The sequence below is a fragment of the Juglans microcarpa x Juglans regia genome, chromosome 5S (assembly GCF_004785595.1).
Source record: "Juglans microcarpa x Juglans regia isolate MS1-56 chromosome 5S, Jm3101_v1.0, whole genome shotgun sequence".
In the NCBI taxonomy this organism is placed as follows: domain Eukaryota; kingdom Viridiplantae; phylum Streptophyta; class Magnoliopsida; order Fagales; family Juglandaceae; genus Juglans; species Juglans microcarpa x Juglans regia.
The window spans coordinates 20,055,575-20,077,171 of NC_054603.1; the positions used below are offsets into that span (position 1 = coordinate 20,055,575).

The 21,597-nt window shown below is 34.1% G+C and overlaps 2 long non-coding RNA genes across 2 annotated transcripts; both read right to left on the bottom strand.

The window, feature by feature from the left end:
- Positions 1–530: 530 nt before the first annotated feature.
- LOC121267385 lies at positions 531–20,198 on the bottom strand. Its single transcript, XR_005940979.1, has 3 exons — positions 19,277–20,198; positions 18,210–18,459; positions 531–545 (listed from the first exon to the last, which is right to left on the bottom strand). It is a non-coding gene; the product is annotated as an uncharacterized LOC121267385 (long non-coding RNA).
- Positions 18,978–19,258, bottom strand: LOC121267384. The gene is made up of 2 exons (XR_005940978.1): positions 19,227–19,258; positions 18,978–19,194 (listed from the first exon to the last, which is right to left on the bottom strand). It is a non-coding gene; the product is annotated as an uncharacterized LOC121267384 (long non-coding RNA).
- Positions 20,199–21,597: the final 1,399 nt, after the last annotated feature.

Sequence of the window (21,597 nt, forward strand, 5' to 3'; positions counted from 1 at the left end):
ATGCATCGTGGCGTAAACCAATGGTACAAGGATTGGGGAGGGAGATGGGACATGCAATTTACCTGCCACAAATTAAATCCCTCTGTGCGGTGGTCCAGTAACACCGTGGAACTAAGCCAAACATGCCTGACACGTTAAGACAGACTGTGGCTCTCCGATCCGTCTCCATGGCAGAAGCCAGAGGCAACATTTGACACACCCCTAGCTCGCCGCAGTCTGCACTTTCCTCTTCTTGTCTTTAGTCTGACAATCTTAATTTCTCACGCGGGTGAAATCCAGACAATGACGTTCTGATTTGCCAGAAAATGGTTGCGTAAAAACAACGATAATGTCATAATGCCCATAGTGGATATGTATCTTTTATAACAGCGACAAAATTCAGGAATTTTTTTTTAAGAGATATACGACGCGACGCACATTTACAATAATCAAAGAAGGATATTAAAAGAAATTTAAGAAAAAAAAAATATAACAAAAAATGTCAAAGCGTAGCCGACCTGAAAAGTGGAAGATAGTAGAGGAAAAGAAAAACTACAAAACCATACCTAACATATGTACCTATAAATTATGCATATATGAATCATGTAGGGGAACATCTAGAACAACTACAAAATCATCTTTGATGGCCCAAATTTATACCATACAACTTGTTCTAGTCTAAGCAACTAAAATGTTCATTAGTTTATTGAAATGTTAAAAAGAAATCATGCAAACGGAGGAATTTGTTGTGGCAATGAACATCAACTAGCAGAAGCGATATAAAGAGTCTGTCTGTCCTAGGTGGGACAGCTCAACTCTTGAATTTCTAGTTAGAATTACATCTAGGATTGTACTTCAAAGAATAATCAATTATACAATTAGAGTTCTATTAAAATCATTATAAAGAACAATAATGTCTTCTCCCTCCCAAGTAAAATGGAATCTCATACATGATTAACCATATGCCTATATCATTTATCAATTAATATGTGGTATCACATAAAACTATTTTCAATTTTCAAATAAAAAGTTCATTTTCTTTTTGTAAACATTTAGAAATACAATTTTTTTTTCAGAACATTTTGGACAACCGAATGTCTCATCCGCCAAGCTAGTAAAGTTACAAATTTAATATAGCATAATGAGTAATTATATATATAATTGTAAAGTGCGTAAACGTCATGTAATTATTTTGAAAAAAAATAAGATTTATTATTAAAAAATTAATATTTTCATGTGGATCACATATTTTATTTACTTTTTTCAAAATAATTACGCAACAGTTACAAAATTCATGATTACAAATATTCTTTCTCTGAAAATTATTGCTTTATGCATGACAAAGAGGCATAAATTTTCGTTATACAAACAACCCAGCGTAATATATATAGCTAAGAGAATACTAATAAAATTAGGTATCGATTTCTTAATTTCTTTCTTTTTTATTAAAAAAAAACCATCATTCTCGTCAATTTAAATTCGTTAAAAAGTAGAAATGTATGAATATATATAAAAATGATTTTTACAGTATTAAAATGTGTAAGTCTCACAATTATTTTTTAAAAATGTGAATAAATATAAAATTTAAGTGAAAAAATCTATTTTTTTATAATGAATATTTTTTCTAAAAAAGTATGTCTAGGCTAGCTCTGTTCGGATATAAAAGTATCTCAAATAATTTCTAAATAGTAATAAAATAGTTTATAAATAATAACGAAATAATAATAAATAATTTATAAATAATAATTAAAAATTTATAAATAATAATAAAATAATATAAGAATATGTGACAGCAATTAAATTCTCAAACAAACTCTAAATTTAGGCATTCTAAAATTGCACGCAGTATTATTCATGTTTATAACGATCTTTTCCCGCTAAAAACGGTGTTGGAAAAATATCCACTCCGTGACTCCAACACATTGAAAACGTTCAAAGTAGAGCTTTTCAAGACATGAGTTCATGCATAAAACAAGGTTATTAAATAGCTCTTTCTGTCATGCAACAGCACTTCCGTACCCAGCCGACACTCCGCACAGCTCTGTTGAAGTTATTAGCAGCCAATCCCAATAAACTTAAATCAAGTCGACAGATAAACAAGGTGATCCAAACAGGGCAAGCATGTCTTCTGGTTCTTGTTATTTTTCTTTCCCTTTTTCCTGTCTCTTCTTTTCTTTTGTGGCTTTGGCCGAAATTTTGGTTTAGCAACTCTCTTGATTGCTTTTGTATATCTTGCTCGTTGTCACAGTGACTTTGTCATATGTTGTAATCATTTCAACAATAATGAAACCTAAAGACAAATATTTCATGATGTGATTGTAAAACTTTTAACTTTCGTTTAGATAATGAAAATATTTTATTTTATCTCAGTATTATAATTTTTTTTAAATTTTTATATAAAATATAATAAATAATTTAATTTTTTTTAATCTTAAAATAATAATAATATTAAAAAATAATATTTTAATAATATTTTATTCAACTTTCATCTCAACTCATTATATATCCAAACGTCATTTTAATTTTTGTTTTGATACTATGTAAAATTAGTACTTATTCTACAAAATTAAACTAATGAAGATAGGTAGTCTTTTTTATTTATTTTATATTTTAACATTTGATCACACCCAGCTCTCTAAAAGTGTCCATAGTTAAAGGGGAAAGCTGGGTGCTGATAGATTGATATCTCCTATGAAAAGCTCAAGCATCCAATGGAGAATTAAACCAATCATTTTTTCCCCCTTGAAGTAAAGCCCTTTTTGTAGCTAATCTCAGAACAATGTCTTCTGTTAAGACCGAAAAACCTATTAGTAAATTGGTTTATCAAACACTAAATACATCCAGATCAAGTTGGAGTTTGCTATATCAATTATTATAACAATTTTAGATCCAAAATAAGTGGCATATATGTTTATACATCGGCTAGCAAGAACAAAGCCAAAATATAATTTAGGGGAGTCCGGATATAGTCTTAAATAAGATCAACACGATAAATTATTTAAGAATTAATGCATATTTGAATGTTCAAATTATTGTACAAAAACATGCATATTTTGGGTTGTAGTACTTGCATCGAAAAATTATCACATAAACCAAAACACATAAAAGAAAAAAAAAATTTATCAATTTACGTAAAGTTCCTACGTTAAAATTGAACTAGACGATTGTGCACAAAAGAAAAAATAAAAATAAAACACGATTTTGCATGCATAAAAAGAAAAGTGAATAGAAAAATGGACATTTTATAAATTTACAATCGACAAATATTACACAAATCTTGGCCGGACTCGTTTGGATATTAAGAATATTTCAGAATATTTATGAATAATAGTAAAATAATTTTTAAATAATAGTAAAATATTTTGAATTAATATGTTTTACTAGGTTATGAGAAGAGAAAAAAATAATAAAAATATTACAAATCTAAAATATTGTTTGAATATAATTTTTTAATATAATTTTTGTATCAAAGTTTGAGAAAGTTGTATAGAATTTTATGTTTTGTTTGTGAGTTTGAAAAAATTGTAATGATTATATGAAAAAATTAAAAACTTATCTTTATGTAATATTCAGAAAGAAAATATTTTAAAATACTTGATAACAGCTGTATTCACGAAGTTTTTCCGTTGGCAACTACATAAAATTTTCACAAATGCATACAAGAACAAAATAAGTTATTTATATATATATCCAAAACTAAGATTATAAGTTCTTTTCTTTATCATTTATTTTCTAATTTATGGAAATCTAAGGGTACATTTAGAAATTAAACCAAACTTAATTCATCTCAACTTAACATTACAACTTTTTCAAATCTCAATACAAAATATAATAAACAATTCAACTTTTTTTAAATCTTAAAATAATAATAATATTAAAAAATAATATTTTAATAATATTTAATCATCTTAATTTAACTCAATTCAAGTTTCAAATCTAACCTAAAATATAACTGTTTGAAGTCTTAAGAAGAAAGTTTGGCAAATTCCTTGAAGGCCCGGCCGCCCCCTGCCGCTCTTGGCCAGATGTGTCCCTGACGATAGTTAAATTACAAAAGTTAAGATTTAACCTAAAAAAGAGAGAGATTTCATTGATTACTGTTTAGATCTGCAACTATCCTAAAAATAATCATAATCAGTATTCATGACAGTCCAGTCCAGTGGCAAAGGGTTGGTGAGGTTGAAAAATAAAATAAAAAATTGATGCATGTGATAGAAATAAATAGATTTTAATATTTATATTTTGTTTTATCCTTCTTCCCCACATTCAGATTAGATTCCCCTTTAATAAATGGGTGCAATACACCGTGTCGGTTAGATTCTTCTTTAATAAATAGTCTCAATACATAAAATATTTAAATAAAGGAGAATTGATTTAATTATTTATATTTTATCTTAATAATACAATTGCCTCATTTTAATTCTTCATCCTCTTTTGAGGTCCAGGATTAAAAGCACATTAATGCAGTGAAAAAGGGAATCTTGAAACGAGCAATGTTACTCTGCTACTTAGAATATACTACTCAACTTTACCGTTAGTTTAAAATTTCTATTTTATTTTTGTTCAATTTTTTATTCATAATTTTTTTATCATTTTAAAATATTTTTAAAAAATATAAAAAAATATCAATACACTAATAACCAATTTCTTAACTATTAAGTAAAGAAAAAAATTAAAAAAATAAAATAAAATACATGACGTGTCAAAATGAAGAGGCAAATAAAGTGAAAAAAAATAGCATTTTTTATCTTGAAAACCACGATGTTAATATCCAAATACTGTTGGGTCTAAATATGCTCTATGGGCGTGGAAAGAGCCACAAGCAACTAATAAAAGAACTCGACTGCATAACTGGTGAGGAAAGGATAACAAGCGACCAAACATTACGATCACAAGGGATCCATGTGGTGTAAGGCGACTAAAGGATTAACTACCTTAAACGCACCGTACGGGCAAAAGGGATGAAGTCTAGGAATGCATCACACTCAATAGGAAAACTTAACTAACCCATATACCTCTAAAGTCAGGAGCCATCCATGGAAATTAGGGTTGTACAAAAATTAGAAAATTTAACTCTAATACTGACTCTGTATTGTTAGAGTCGGAGATTTTTTTTTTTTTTTTTTTTTTCAGAGCTAGAGTTAAAGTTGGAGTTGGATTTGATGTCTGACCGACTTGCTCTATCTCTAACTTCGACTTTAACCTCCAGCTCCAACTTTAACCTCCGACTCCAATATTAGTAACATGTATTATTTATATATTAATAATATAAACTCTTAAAATCTAGAACTTATATAGTTAAATTCAATACTATACTAGAATGTGATAATTATTAAAGAATAATATTAATATACTAAAAATCAATTATATGTACACACTACACATTGTAATGTATAATGTATATATTGTAAGACTATCAATCTATTATCTAGATTCTAATATAGTAGTATGTAACTAGAAAAATGATATTGTGTAATTGTATATATTGAACAATGGTTAATAGTTATAAACTACACATAACTCAATACTAGTAAATTAATAGTTGTTAATATCAATGACTCAATATTAACAATTAAATTTAGTGTTCAAAAGAACTACAAAAATGTGTTTCTTTAACTAAAGAAATTAGGGTTTAAATAAAGATTAAATTTAGAGTCTAATCTAGACATACAAGAAATTTAGGGTTTAGGAAAGAAAATAGAGTTTAGGAAAAAAAAAAAAAAAAAAAACTAGCCCAAAAATGCGCCCAAGCCCATTTCAACCAAAACGAAAATGCTTGGATGACATAAAATGGTGTCATTTCATGGAGCCATTTAGTGCCTCAGCCCATTAATGAAAACAACGTCGTTGTCCCCCATTCAAATCGTTAGCATTACCGATTATGTAGCAGTATCAGATCAGTTGTCGAATGTGCAGCAATGTCAAAGCAGAATTTTAAATACTTGAAATTTGAATTGTAACGTCTCTTAAGATAAGTTGTTGGATATCTTTGTAAAGCTGAATTCTTTTGTAACTACAACTCTATAAATACGTGAATCTTTCAGTAGGTAAATCATTGAAATCTACTCCAATACAGTCTGCATTTTTGTGTTCGCATTACTCTCTTTGATCTTACATGGTATCAACCAGTCAAACGGCTCACGCCTGATCTTTTCTTCATTTTTTTAAGCTTCCGCACCTATCAACATTTTCATCATGTCTTCTACTTCCAGCAACACAAAACATATGCCCCACCTCAATCCAAACCTTCATGCCACTTCTCAGCCTATTACTGAGAAACTAGTTGGTCCCAACTTTATGGTTTGGAGTGTGCAGTTCATGGTCTTTCTTAATAGCCATGATCTTGTTGGTTATATTGATGGCACAATCAAGGCTCCTGAAGAAATTATTCAGGATGCACCTAATCTAGCTTATGCAATATGGTTCCGGAAGGACAATTGTGTTAAAAGTTGGATATTTGCTTCCATTTCAGAGAAGTTGGTTGCTTCTCTTTATGGAATTAAAACTGCAAAGCAAGCCTGAGATTCTCTTCAAACCTGTTTTGCATCAGCTTCACGATCACAGGTTGCATTTTTGAAGAGGCAGATTCAAACTCTATCTCAAGGTACTAAAACATGCACTGCCTATCTTGATGAAGCTAAGTGTCTCGTTGATCAACTAGCTGTAGCTGGCAAGCCTATGGATGATCAAGATCTTATTGCTCAAATCCTAGGGGGTCTTAAGATAAATTTCACTCATTTTATTACCTCCTATACTTTTGCCACACGAGATAATGATCTCTCCTTAGAAGATTTTCAAGCTGAACTACTTAGCTTTGAGGCCATGCTCGAGCATCATCACCAGAATTCTGCAGACACTTATTATGCCTTTGCTGCTAACAAATCTAAAATGCCAAACATTGCCAAGAAACCTCAAAAGCCTAGTCTGAATACTACTTTCAGACAAAATTGAGCTCTAGTTGCCTTCAATCCTCGTGGATCCAATTCTGTCCAACAACATAATTCTCGTCCGCAAGGTACTTCTTCCAATAGGCCTACTTGCCAAATATGTGGCAAAATAATCAAACTGCCTTAGACTGCTATGAGAGGTTTAATTGTGCATATCAAGGTAGGATTCCTCCTACTGAATTTGCGACCATGGTAGCTGAATCTAATGCCACACTTGATAACCAAATCTGGAAAGCTGACAGTGGGCTAATGTGCACATAACCAATAATGCTACAAATCTTACTACTCAGCAACAATTTGAAGGAGCAGACATGATCACAGTTGGCAATGGGCTAGGTTTATCAATTAAAAATACTGGACACACTTCCCTTCTCGTTGATAATCATACCTTTCAAATGTCAATCTTCTCTCCATCAACAAATTCTATCTAGATAATGATTGCTATTTTATACTAACTGGTTATCATTTCTTTGTGAAATAGCACCAGACCAACAAAATCCTCTTCCAAGGTCGGGCTGAGAATGGTCTATATCCTCTTACTGGCAACAAGAGTTTCTCCAATAAAATGCATTGCTTTGCAACTAAGTTAGGAACTAAGACAACTAAATGTCAATGGCATAGTCGTCTAGGCCACCCCTCCGAGCTTGTCTTGAATAATTTGTTTCACTTTGGATATCTTCCTAGTACTGAGTCCTTTAATAAGGCTACGTTTTGTGAGTGTTGTCCTCTAGGAAAAGCTAAGCAAGTTCCATATGACATTTCCGCACGTCAGACCCAAGGTCCTTTAGCTCTTGTACATTTTGATGTTTGGATCTCTCCCATTACTTCAGTTGGTGGATGTTATGTTATTTTCATTGATGATTTTTCGTGTTTCACATGGTTGTATCCCATAGCTCATAAATCTGATGTCTTTGAAGTTTTCAAGAAATATAAAGCTCTTGTTGAAAATTTATTTTCTTGTAAAATGAAGCAATTTCAAATGGGCAATGACAGTGAATTTCTCTCTAAAAACTTTAAACAATTTTTAATCTCAAATGGCATTTATCATCGTCTAACTTGTCCATATTCTTCTCCACAAAATGGAATTGCCGAAAGAAAACATAAACACATCATAGAAATGGGCTTAAATCTTCTTGCCAAATCACATTTGACAACTACTTATTGGGCTGATTCCTTCCTCACATCGGTTTATTTAATTAATAGGCTTCCAACCAAAGTTCTAAACAATCTATCTCCTTTCTATGTTCGGCATAAATCAGTCCCTCGATATAGTGATCTACGCATCTTTCAATTTTGACCTTTACCAATGATATGGTAAAGAGTCAACCAAGAATGATTTTGTTATTTCTAGTAAGGTTTCTCAATTTCAATTTCCACCATCTATTCCATTACTAATTTATTCTGATAGTTTTGCCCAGCCACCACCCGTATCTCATCCTTCCACCAATGCTGACTCTTTAACAATTCACAATCCTGTGCCTACCATCAGTACCACCAACAATCCTAGTTCAACTTCTGTGGACCCTGCTCCCTCTCAACCTCCTGATACTGAGACTCAGCCATCCCTTCTCCCTCAATGTCCTCAAGCTGAGCCTATACACTTGCCTCCATGCCAACCAATTCAGCAGATGGTCACCAGATCAAAGACTGGAAAACTTAAGCCCAAACAGTTCCCTGGTTTCAAAAAAATTTACTCTACTAAACATTCTCTTCATGTGTTGTCCACTATTCATCATGAACAAGAACCAACTTGCTATACATAGGCTGTGTCTATCTCTGAATGGCGGGATGCTATGGGGCATGTGTTTGATGCATTAATGGCCAATGGTACATGGTCTCTTTGTCCACGACCACTTCATAAACCTATAGTTCGTAACAAATGGGTCTACAAAATTAAGAGGAAACAAGATGGTAGCATTGAGAGATATAAGGCACGATTGGTTACCAAAGGATTTGATCAACGAGACGGAGTGGATTATCATGAGACATTCTCGCCAGTAATTAAACCATCTACTATTTGTTTAATTTTGGCACTAGCTGTGAATTTTCACTAGCCTATTCATCAACTAGATGTCTCTAATGCCTTCTTGGATGAGGAGGTATTCATGGAACAACCAAAGGGATTTCTTGATACAACTCAACCTGATTTTGTTTGCAAGTTACATAAATCTCTCTATGGGCTAAAACAAGCTCCAAGAGCATGGTTTCGAAGACTATCCAAGTAGTTAATTGAATATGGCTTTATTGAGTCTTCAATTGACTCCTCTTTGTTTCTTTATGGTCGAGATGGCTTACAAATATTTGTCCTTGTTTATGTGGATGATATAATCGTGACAGGATCGAGTATGCAGACTATTATTGAATTTAATACTCAACTTGGAACTCAATTTCAACTCAAAGATCGTGGCAATTTGAGTTATATTTTAGGAGTCCAAGCATGTCGTGATTCCAATGATCTTCACTTGTGTCAAGACAAGTATATTGTTGATCTCTTGCATAAAACAGATATGGTTGGAGCATGAGACAGAATGATTGATGGTATCTTGTAGGAAATGAACATCTCAGGATGGCCACCTACTTACAAACCCTAGTAAATACAAAATGATCGTTGGAGCACTTCAATATTGCACTATTTCCAGACCAGATATTTCTTATATTGTCAACCAACTATGCCAATTTATGCATAGCCCACGTGAAGGTCACTGGACAAATTTCAAATGTGTTCTACGATATCTAAAAGGGACAGTTGATTATGGTCTTTATTATACACCATCAGTGATTGAATTGAATGCATATTGTGATTCCGATTGGGCGGGCAATCTGGATGACAGATGTAGCAGCAATGGATATGGCATTTTTATAGGCAAAAACTTGATTTCTTGGACTGCTAAAAAGCAAAATGTGGTCTCTCGTTCAAGTACAAAAACGGAGTATAGATCACTAGCCTTAGCTACTTCTGAGCTCTATTGGATGCGTATGCTATTTCGAGAATTATGAATTACACTTGCTAAGTGTCCAGTGATTTGGTGTGATAATATAGGAGCAATTGCCTTAGCTTCTAATCCAGTCTTTCATGCTAGAACACAGCATATAGAAGTGGATTATCACTTTGTAAGAGAGAAAGTTGTGAACAAAGATGTTCAAGTTTGTCATATTACCCCAGAGGACCAGGTTGCAGATGTGTTTACTAAGAGACATACGGCCTTAAGGTTTAAATTCTTGAGATCCAAACTAATGATTTGCTAGCTTGCTGCTCATCAGTTTGCAGGGGATGTTAGCATCACCGATTATGTAGCAGTATCAGATTAGTTGCCAAATGTGCAGCAATGTCAAAGCAGAATTTTAAATACTTGAAATTTGAGTTGTAACGTCTCTTAAGATAAGTTGTTGGATATCCTTGTAAAACTGAATTCTACAACTCTATAAATACATGAATATTTCATTAGGCAGATCATTGAAATCTACTGCAATATAGTCTGCATTTCTGTATTTGCATTACTCTCTTTGATCTTACAATGTCGTTCAGTACCCTATTTCTAACCGAAACCTTGTTTTGATTCGAGCCAAGCTCGGCAAGTCAAAGACCAACTTAGCTCGATTACAACCCTAACCCTAACCCCACATTCCCCAAAACTCTCACAGTCTCACTCCTTCATTTCATTTCTCTCTCTCTCTGTTCAATCTTCACCCATGATGCATCGTTGTCCGAAACCCTCACTCATTCACTCATGATCGACTGCCACTGCCCGAGCTCTAACTACCGAACGTGTTACTAGAAGATCAATTGGAAAAGATGCCGGATCGTTCTTCCGTGCCTTTCCTATGTTGAGCATATAATAGAAACAAGTTGAGAATAATTTTCTGGATGCTTTATTGATAGACCTTTCTTACAGTTTTATAGCCAATTGCTATCCAAAAATATTGACGCTAGCATCCTACGTAAATAAATGTTGAACGATATACTTCCAAAACAGGGCATACGAAAATTAAATGCGGATTGACATTTTTCCGAAACAAGGCAATATTGCCTAAACAAATTATTTATTCTATAGCCATAAATGCACTAGAAGCTCGTTCCTTATTAGCTATGCACCTTCCATATTAATCCTCTGCAACATTCCTTCCCCCATGAGATTTTCCTTGTCCTCAAGGAAAAATTCCAGAAATTGAACTTTGATCACCCGTAGTCTACTTCTTCTTCTTCGTCCTTCATTACTTCTTCTTTAGAAAAAATTCCTTTGATCAAAACTAATTTTTTTCAATGATGGCCGGGCACAAAGTTCTCGATGCAATTAAAGCAGAGTCTTTTTTTTTCTCCTTTCTTGTAACTCGCCAGGACTAAGGTGCCGAATGGGTGGTGCTTTTGTTCTTGATAAACTTTCTGAAGGCAACAGGGGGTTCTGTTGATTCCATGGACTCAAATCATTTGGCCTCTACTGTCAATAGTTTCTTAGCGTGTCTTGCTTCAAATAATCGGGACAGGCCTATAGCATTTGTGATGGACGCTGGCCTTGCAGATTGCACATCTGTGCGTATGGGCTCCTTGAGTTCACTGATGAAGCACCCCAATTGGTGCGTGGAAGCCAAGCCTTCCAACTTGACTCAAAAGCTGCTCAAATTGTAACTGATATTCTCGAACTGTTCCCATTTGGCATAGCTTGCTCAAAGTGCCGAAATGATCCTCAAACATGGCAGGTCCGTAGCGAATACAGAGTCCTCTTTTTAGCGCCTCCCAGGATGTGATTTCTTTGGTATCTTTAAATAATTGGTACCACATCTACAGCTCTCCCTCCAAGTGATAAGCGGCTAACGATAATTTTTCAATCTCTTCCATTTGTTGGAAGTCGAAAAACTGCTCCACCCAATAGATCCAACTGGTCGGATCGTCCAGGCCATTGTACCTCGAAAAGTCCAACTTGGCCAGTTTGGGAACTGCCGAGTTGTTCCCACCACCATAGTTCTGTGCGTTCCTATTCCTTGACCCCGATCCTTCTCCATCACCCGAACTCTTGTTGGCCAAAGAATCCACCTTCGCACTTGTCTCCTCGAATTTTTTCATTAAGTGTTCCATAAAGCTTCCAAAATTAGCCATTTGTGGTTCCAAACGCTCAACTTGAGAGTCCGCCATAACCTAGCTTTGATACCAAAATGTTACGAGCTCTAGTTACCGAACGTGTTACTGGAAGATTAATCGGAAAAGATGCCGGATCGTTCTTCCATGCCTTTCCTATGTTGAGCGTATAATAGAAACAAGTTGAGAATAATTTTCTGGTTGCTTTATTGATAGACCTTTCTTACAATTTTATAGCCAATTGCTATCCAAAATATTGACACTAGCATCCTATGTAAATTAAATGTTGAACGATACACTTCCAAAATAGGGCATATGAAAATTAAATGCGGATTGACATATTTCCGAAACAGGGCAATATTGCCTAAACAAATTATTTATTCTATAGCCATAAACGCACTGGAAGCTCCTTCCTTATTAGTTGTGCACCTTCCATATTAATCCTCCGCAACAGTTGGATGGTCCTTGTCCAGTCATTCCTCACCGTCATCAGTCTCCTCTCGAACTTGAGGTAACATCTCGAACATTGTCTTAGCCTTGTGAATGAAATGATATATTCTTTAGACTTTAGGCACATTGATCCATAGGTCCTCATATATTTCGGCTCGTATGCTTTTGAATGAAATGATATATTCTTTAGGCACATCGATGGATCAGTCCTCATATGTTTTGGCTCATTTTAGTGTGATTTGTAATATTTTTCTTGTGTTTTTCTTTTATGTGTGATTTGATATATTTTTCTTTTGCTTTTTGTGGATTCATGTCAGCTGCAATTTACTTACTAATATATGCACGGATGGTGTGGAATTTTTTGCCACAAATTAAATTTAGATTTTAGTCATATGATTCGGATATTGCCTCTCGTTTTGACATGCTTTGGGCTTATACTTACGTACATTAATTTGGTCCTCCTTTTTTTAAAAAAAAAAAAAAAAAAATTAAAAAAAAGGTGTGTATTAGCTAGTTTGGTTTGCCCATGCTCCACATTATATATACAATACCTAGTGTGGCACTTTTGTTGAAGGAGACTTGAAAAAATACCTATAAATTATAAGCTCTAAATCTATAGGCCCGGGATTAAAAGCTCAATGCATCTTAACGTATCAGTAATGAATGATGGGTTATGTTACTCATCATCCCACATCCGACACCATATATATAAATATATATATATTTTAATTTTTTTAAAACTAATTAAATTGTTCTGCTTATTATCTATACACTACATACTTGTAATGGGAAAAAGAAAAAATAAAAAAAGGTATAGCGTGTGGTGTATGAGATGCTAAGTAGAATTATTGATAGAGTATATCTTACTCCCATCTCATAAAAAACTATAGTGTTATTAAAATTGCTTACACGAATATTATATTTAATTACATAAAAGATCATGGAAGTATAGTGTGTTAATACTCCGAATTAAACCTCCTTAAGAATTATTGTGTAAACTTGGAATGTATCTGATCTCTTTAGTCTTCTAATCATATTACAACAATATTGATATCTGTAAATTTTGTGATTTTGCTTTCTTTCCATCCATTCTTATTTTAAATAACCAACTCATGAAGTGGACAGCTCTCGTTTTATGAAAATAATAATAGTCTTTGTTTTAATCCAATATTGTAAATGGTACATTAATATGAGTGACTTCAGCCAGAATCTTGCTAGAGATAGAACTCAAGAATCGGAGGTTTCTTATTTTCTATTTACCAACATAATTGGTTTTTCTTTTCTCTTGGAATTGGTTTTTGTTTTCAAATGACATGGCTATGCAAGGGACGTATCCCTCCTCACTTTAGTGCATGCTCACGTGCTCCCTCAATTTCTAAAAACTAAACTGTATATCAATAAGTGACATGTGGATAAATAAATTTTTTATAAGTACAGTTAGCATTTCTCATTTTTAAATTTCGTATTGAGAGAGAACACTCATTCACCTCCTATTGCCTTTAGATATGATTTGAATTTATACCATAAACTAAACTAAATCGATCAATCTCTGTACATATTTATTTTCTTTTCCAAAAACGTTAACTAATATATATAAAAAATGCCATTCATGTTATGTATGAAACGAAGCCTTTCTTTATCACCCATTTACATAGATCTCAAATAGGCCTGCAACTTGACCAAACCGCACAATGTTTGAGCCCAATCCAACTCAACCCGCAGGGCAGATCAACTTGGTCCGACCCGACCCACTAAAAGTCGGGTTCAACCCGTGCAAATTCTTATTTAATGTTCTTATTTTTCAAAGATGACAGGGTCGTAAATCATCAGATAGAGAAAATTTGCAGGATCTAGATTTCTTCTTTTCAATGAGACTTTGGGATTTACACACCTGTAATTTCTTTGATTGATCATTATCTCTGATGATCCTTCTGTTGTTATTGACCACAAAATCATTTTTTGCGACCGCAAAATCGAAAACTACGACAAAGAACAAACCCAAAGAAAAGAACAAACAAAACAAGCTCATTTCAATCAAACCATCAAACACAAAATCCCAAAGCATTTGAAGCCACAAATCGTAAAACCTCTTAAGTAGTGAGAACCAGGGCCCCACCAACCGCCTTCATCTTCTTCTCGGTGATCTTGGAGACTAGTTTGTCCTTGACAACGACGAGTTGATTCTCGGGCAAGACTCCTTGTCACAGATCGCTGAAGAAGATGAATATATGCGGAGAAGATGGCTGATCATGTTGAGAGATGGTTGTTTTGAGTTGTGTCTTGCGAAGAAGGAACTGGAAGTCTGGAGGTACAGATGGCATTCGGCTTAAGTGTTAGAAAGAAATGGTTCATTCGTGACCGTTAGATCAAATAGCTAGAGAGCATTCGAAGCATGCACTTTAGACGGGTTAAAATTGACATTTAACGGGTTCGACCCGCAAATACATTTGGCCCACATTTTATCAGTCGGGTTAGTTTGAATTATTCGGACGGGAGTGGTCCACGAGTTTTTTGCCCAGGCCTAATCTCAAATTATGTTCTCTCTCTCTCTCTCTCTCTCTCTCTCTCAAGCCATTCAGCGCTCACTTGATCTGAGAAGCGGCCTCATGCTGATCATCAATTGTTGGCTTCATGACTTCTCTCTTCGCTACCTCTAGTTCCCACTAGGTAATATTTCTTCTAATATCTTTTCTGTTACCTTCATGGAAGATCATCTTTTACACACTCAAAAACTTAAATCATTGATTTTTGGAAATAATCAATACATCAATTGGAGAAGAAATTTATGGCTCGTTTAGTGTTAGGTGTATAATGTGAATTGAAGCAAGAAGTGGAGGAAATCATGATTAAGGAGGGAAGAAATAAGAAGAGTTCAAAACAGTGCGTTGACTTTTAATAAATCGGGATATTTAATGCAATTGATAGGCTAGGTTTAGCAAGTTAATGAAATGGAGAGTTTTTGTAATAAGTCATACAATGTGATTTGTTCTTTCCGTTGTGTATAAATAGGGGGAGGAATGAATGAACTGTATCTGGCAGAACTTGCTTGTTGTAATTCTTAGAGGTGGGATTTTTCCTCGAAATAAAATCCATCAGTGTGTTTCTTGATTCCATTCTTCTTCTTTACTTCATTCTAGATTTTCTTGCAACCTAGAAATCTCATAACAGTTTGTATCAGATAGGGAAGATCCTCTCATGGCGGAAGGTGTGACACCTCCAGATTTTTGCTTGGGATTTGGTGGACTCTGAATCGTCGGCACATGCAATACGAGGTTACCTGCCCCCGTTCATGACAAATAAAGATGTAATGCACATAGCATGCATATAATAATATGCAATATTCGCAGCGGATAATTTTTTCAACAATATTATATACCAGAAGTAACATATCCAAAAAATATAAGCATGTTTCATAAAATCCATATAACAGATGTTCAAAAAGTTACAGTCTATGTCCAGAAATCTGTAACCACCCGAGTACCAGAGACAACACTCCTTAAATACATGTAGATACTACTAAATATATACTAGGCTAATCCTTTGAGTAGCTCGCGCAACTCGGCTAAGGAAGTCATCATACTATTGATGAATTGGAGCATCGAGGCTATAAGCTCCGCATCATGGCATTGACACCTAGTCGATCTCCTCTAGTCGGTCGTGTCTTCCAATCTTAACACATGATCTACCATTCTGAGAGGAATGGTAGTTGGGACTAACAAGTGAGATTTGATTACAAATCTCAATAAGTTAACAAATAACTTACTAATAGTATAAAGATGCATGATTGAGAGTAAAATACATGAATACTAACGTGAACATGAATAACATGATATAAGTCAGCAAATAGCATGACATGTACTAACATGACTTGAACTTACTGAACTTGTACTGACATGACTTGAACTTGGACTGTACGTGAAATGACATGACATGAAAATTGAACATCACGTGAATTGAATCTGAACTGAATTTGAAATTGAACATGTACTTGGAATCTTGTTTCCATATTAATTGATTGATTAAACATGAATTGTGGATGCTGCACAGATCCCCTTGAGCTGTGTGCCCTTGCCGATACTGCATCATATTAATGGTATCTACACTAGCTATGAGTACGTTAATATACGCATCACACCACGGGGTACTACACCCACTGCAGGTACGTAATGTAAGCATCCCGTGACAAGTATTTGCATTTACGAGTGTGTATAACACGAACGTGAACTATTGTTGGCACCATCGGCTTTGGTGCCTGACTTTGTTCTAACGACTAGTTACTTAGGCCCCATTCGAAACTTGTTGATGATACTTTTTCATCTTAGAAAATTTCACACTAGTTTGGACACTTCAGTGTGAACAATAGAGTTCTATTAGGATAATACCTCATCCTAGCATTTGGGGTCATAATAAATATAAAAGACTCAGCTGACTTGAAAATACTATTTTTCGTGACAAACTCCAGTTTGTGACATGACGTGATGTGAAACAAAATGACAGATAATATGACATAGTGTAACGTGACCGTGTGATGAATGACATGGTATAACATGAAACAGATAAACATTTTGTGACATGGTGTATCGGGTAACAAATAAGCTTTTCATAACATAGCATAATGTGTAACAGATAAATATTTTGTGACATAGCATAAAGTGTAACAGATAAACATTTTGTGATATAGTATAATGTGACATGTATAAAAGCATAAAAACATGAATAACTGTTCTCTTACGAACACACATATACAATATCCTAACAGTAAGTTAGAGGCTAACTTACCTATACATAAACATGTACTTGAAATAAATCGAAGCATTACATAATTATGACGTTTATAATGAGCATAATAAACATGGATGCTGGTTTCTTACCATCATACATATAATAAGTATCCTGAAAGTAAGTTAGAGGCTAACTTATAATGAACATAGCGTGATGAATTAAATGCGAGAATTAACGAAAACTGTAAGGAGATATTTCTAAATGTTAAAAAATCCTCATTAACAAACTTAGAAACACAAAAGTATTGACTTAAAATAAAATTACTATTTTACCCCTACTTGTGGCAAAACGACCATTTTACCCCATAACTTAAGGATTTCACATCATAGCTCCAAAACTTACCAAAATTTACATTTCTCATTTAAATTTTATCCTAAATCTAAATATCTAATTAGAAAAATTTAAAACATAGCACAAGCTTGTGAACCAAGCATGGGTCGAAACATGAAACATGCTAAACTCTTGACTTTTGTTACAATTCTTTCAAACCCTATCTTTCATGCTAAAATTGAAACGCATACAAGATCATATCCTATGCTTTAATAATATGCTAGAACAAACACCAAAAACTTACATCATAAAAAAAACAACTTCATTCATATCAAAACTTCAAGTATTTTGACCTCAAAGAACCACCCTTGATGTTCATGGCCTATCCCTTTTCAAACAATTCCAAGAACTCTATAAGTTCAATAACTATCACAACCCTGCCCTAATCCTAGGATGAGGCCGCGACAATTTACTTGTTCTTTCCTTATCGTTATTAGTACTATTTTTTTTTCTACGAGGGTAATAAGGGATATGCGTGAACGTGTCACGTATGTACTCTGTACTTCTAGTTTAAAAGAACACCTGATAGACGATCTATTCAATATTTTATGTAAAGGACTCTCAGAGTCCATCATTCATTCATCAAACATAGGTAGTTCTAAATAAGAGGGGACTCAGTCCCTACAATACATACCAAAAAGGCATTTAACCATCTTATGTGGGGTAACCATCACCCCACCATAGAAGTTACGCCATTACCATCACCCCATCATAGTATTTACATCATGCTTGAAGGCATACTATTTTAAAGTCAAGCCAACAAAACGTCTCAACACGGGACCCATCATAAAAACATAAAAACATAAACCATCATCATCAAAGTCGAACCATCAAGAAAACTCTAAGCATTGGCCCTTCCCTCCTCAGTAGTGCCTAGCTCCACAGCCTCTTCATCCATACCTAGACGTTTAAAACATAAACACTAACTGAGTCTAATACTCAGTAAGCAGTACATCATGCTGTTAACTTATTAATCACATAACCTTTTCTTTTGAAAACATGCATACATAAAACATTTGATGATTCTTGGCAGTGCTTTCATGCGTAAACAGTTTTTAAGGAATAACTGTACTTTCATGCATAAACATTTATTTGCTTTCATGCATAAACACTTCTTTACTTTCATGCATAAACATTTATTTGCTTTCATGCATAAACATTTCTTTGAAATAACTTTACGTTTTACTTTCTTTAGCCAGTACACACTATTACGCCCCGTGTGTTGAGGTTAGCGGTCTTTTGGACCTGGATCCCGCCCGTGGCCACAGGTTTGGAATCCCTTTCATGGGGGGCAATACTGGGTGCACTACCAGTACTACTTACCCAGCATTGCAATCTGCCCATTCCTTTGGTACCCTTTCATTCATATGGCCATTACGTACTTTCATGCTTTCATTCATTTTCTTTCATTTCCTTGCAGTCAAACATTTTCATTATCTTTCCTTAGTCCAAATGCATATGCATTTCTTTGAAAAGAGTGTTTCATGTTATGTTACATATAGGAAAGGCATAGCTATTTAAGAGAGAGCATGCATAAAAGTCTCATGATGCATTACCTTACATACACACACTTATAATTAATAGGATGCTTAACAGGGGCTACCAAGAAAGGCTTGTACATAATATATACTCTTTCTTTAAAAAAATATTTGAAGAGAGAGAGAGACATTCTTTCATAAGAGAGCTTTGTGTAAGGAGCATGGTCATAGCTACTTACCTCGTTGCTTTACAAGTAGGTTCCTTGAATCTTGAAAATAAACTCCTATTCAATGAAATGGGATAAACATATTAAAAATTCATTTCACTTAAGGCTTTACTATTCGACACCCATACGCGCTCACTTAATTTCCAAGTTGGAATTAAAGCGTCTTCCTTAACCCATTTAGCTACATACATGACACTAAATCAACCATTGGTATACTCATTCCGATATTTAAAGAAACCCATGAAAGCATGTAACTTGCTTGCTGTCCCTTTTTAAAGGCTAATATTTCCTACACAAGGGATATGTAGGAAATCAAAAGTTCAAATGTATAAGATGGTAGGGATTTATGTAAGTATGGTAGGGAACAAGGAGGTACTACCAAATCTGAAATCTTTATAAAAAGGGCATTTTGACAGTTTTGTAACATCATGTGGGAAGTAACTCTAACAAAAGACAATGCTTACAAGAGGTTGGTTTTTGTCACTTGTTCTTCAAGGGTTTTTCATACTAAAGTTTATCTTTGATTAAACAAAAAGGGGTGTAGTTGAGCAAGGGATGAAATGGGCTAATTTAGGCTTCAAAACAGAACATTTTCAGAATTTCTGTAGTACATAGACAGCTAGCAAGTCTTAGTACATTCATGGTCTTAAACATCTCTCACTTAACCAAAACTCAACCATACAATTAAATAATACAAGAGTAGTCGGAAACTTAAGAAAAGCCTCATATACTTTCTAAAAACACAGCACAAATAAAGAGATACAACTCTTGGCAACTTAAAATTCCTGAGTAAGCTTACTAGTTTAGATTTAAAACTCTTAGTGGCTTACTTAGGCCATAAACTTGAGGAAAGAAATGTTCAAAATTATAAACCTTAACTTCATTAATTTAACACATAAAAGCATAATTAAAACATGGCTTGAACTCAAAAGAACACAAGAAAAGGACTACAAATTTTGCCTTGCAACACACGGCTGTAACACACCAAAACAGGGCATAACCCACGGCTCCTTCATATATACACAATAGATAAATTAATCATCACTTGTGACTAACCAACTTAAACAAGAAAATATACCATTTCAAATGATAAGAGACACACGACAAAACAACCTCAAGGCACTCGGTTTGACTAGGAAATAGGGCTTTTGGTTACTACCCACTAGATCAATCATTAGAGAAAGCAATGAGAAACTGGTCTAGGAACTACCACAAAATACTCAGCTAGCCCAGAATTCGAAACCCCCAATTACAAGGCACAACTTGTTTAGAAAAACCTCAATCACAAGAAAATCTTAGTGAAAGAGCATCACTTGATTTGGCTCCCTTTCAAGCCACAGAAACACACAACAGATAAGAAGAGGAAGAGAAATCCAAAAGACCCAAAGCTGGAACACAACAGGAAATTTCAAAAAAACGAAACCCTAGGTCAAACCCATAGATCCAAGATTCCAAACTAGAAACTAGAATCATAGAAACTCACTTACAAAGTCGTTTTCCTTGAAGAATTTCAGTGGGGATCTTAAGCTTGAAAAGTGGAAGGACTCGACTTTGAGGGGAAGAGGAATTGTGGCTAGTGGAAACCGAGAGGTGAAGGAAAGAACACTTGAGAAATTTTTTCTCTTTTGTTTGCTATAGAACCGACGGTGAAGGGAAATGAGGAAAAGAAATTACTTACTTGCCTTGGAAGCCATCATGTAGGAGAAGGAAGTAGATTTAATTGGCTTCTTGAGGAAGCCACGGGTAAAGGAGATTTACTTGGCTTCTTGAGGAAGCTACGGGTTCAAGGGGAAGAAAAGTCAATGGATTTAAATCAAACTTGTCCCATAAGCTAGGGAATGGATGATGGAGATCAAAAGAGTTTGGACATTTTCTTGAGTAAAAAAAATTAAAGGGCTTGAAAGAAAATATTGTAAGGTTATAAAAATCACACCCTTGAATTATTTGATAACCCACATAAAATAAAAATACACCCATCTTAAAAATAAATTAATAAAATAATAAAAGTCTTTATCTCAAAGTATTTAATTTCAGAATTAATAGATGACGTAAGGACCTACGTAGTAGGATTCGGGTATTACAATAACCTACTCTCAATATGTTTATAAGACATTTCTAAGGACTATCATGCTTTGAATAATTAAACAAAAATCACAAAAAGTGACAAAATCATACTCAACACAATAGGTATGCACCTATTCTCCAAAACCGAGAACTGTGTGATTTGGTTTTTGATCAAATATTAGATCCGAAACTTTCATGAAGTAAATCATCAAGAAATAATCTCATATGTTTAATATTCAAGTCCTAAAACAGATCTAAGCATCAAACCT